A 1591-nucleotide genomic window follows, 5' to 3' on the forward strand; every position below is an offset into this window, starting at 1 on the left:
AGGTAAATCGCATGTAACGTTTTATTAGCAACTGTACATGTGAATTGGAACAATGTAAACTACCCATAGTCAGGCCTCACAAAAAGCTGAGTCAATTCTCGCAGATCAACAAAGACCATCCTGATAATTTTGAGAATCCATAACCCAGCAATCCCTCCACTCAAACATGTGCGACTCTGACCCAAGTCAAAAAGATGAGTGTAAGTCAATCACGAGGTACAAGCAACGGTACACAATTAACGGCCATTTCAAATAAAACCTAAAATGAGTCCCGACTCTGATCCCCTAGTCATCTCCGCAAGACACGTGCATTGATTGCACAGACAGATGACCGTCCGCAAAGGGCCGCTCGCTCCCAAGAAGTGTGGATAAAACAACTTCCAAAATCTTTCCTGATACGTGTACCTTTCTTCGATGAAAGAAAGAAATAAAATACAAGTGAGAGTTGCAAAGAAATTCCACGTGGAGCATGCAACATGACACAAGACGACGCATTAAATCACAACTATTAAAAGCCAGCCCGGTGTTGTCAAGTGCAGGGGTCTAGTCCATCTGAGTTTGGAACGTGTTTTCCGCTGTACAATGAGCACCAAAGCCCTGTATGGTTTAAGTGCCGCAGGAAATGGCTTTGAATCCACATCTCAGTAAAGGGGGGGTTCAAAGTAGATGAGGAGGAGGTTGAAGGGGGTTGAGATCTGAAGGGATTCCTTCTATCCATATCAACAACTGGGACTCATCCATCGAGGTTTCAACCCTTCAATCCAAAAACCCCTCCAAACAGCAGGTCCACGACCTCAGTTGTGTCCAAAGGTTATCCAATCAGACAGATATAGAAAGAAAGGAAAGACAGGACCAGTACCAGTATGGAAAATGCACTACACCAACCAAATAAATCAGAACTGCAAGGTCTCTTATCCGAGATAAGTCGATCACCTTGCTTCCATTGCACAGTTGACGAAACTCAAACACAAAATCATGGCCTTTAAGGCCCCATGCACATCATTCGTCCAATTTGTGCGATGGGATCCTGAAAAGCAACCAAAGAACGTAAACTAAAAAAACAAAAATCTATCGCCAAATACGTCAAGACTTGCTCAAAATGCAGTTCACGCGACAACGTACACCGGCTACCTTACCGTTGTACATACAGTACTTGATAAACTCGTCAAATTTACATCGACTTTAGATTTGGGCGTGTGTGGTTTTGACGTGCGTTTATTTTCCAAATTGACTTCACCATCCACGTCAAGTCCGTGCCTTGCATGCACAGCACAGAAGTACAGAGCAAGGCGGTCTTGCAGAGCAGAGCAGATCATGTAAAAATCAGACGTGAATGCATAGATTTCTATACAGTTTGGAATTCTACCATCCCTCATCTCGATCTGTGCATACACTCATTTTGCCAATTGAACAAATAACTTTTCCTTTATCATTAACTTATTTTTAAACATTAAAGTGGAGCCATGACACATCATGCATGGCACCCATGCCGAGTACACACCTCAAATAGATACGTGGATCTTTAGTGACATCCTATAAGGTGTGAAATAAAGGATGCTCTACTCCTTACAGGAAGCCACACCTGTATTTC

This window comes from Eptatretus burgeri, chromosome 13 (assembly GCF_056783735.1).
Source record: "Eptatretus burgeri isolate ZD-2024b chromosome 13, Ebu_testis_v1, whole genome shotgun sequence".
NCBI classification, from domain to species: domain Eukaryota; kingdom Metazoa; phylum Chordata; class Myxini; order Myxiniformes; family Myxinidae; genus Eptatretus; species Eptatretus burgeri.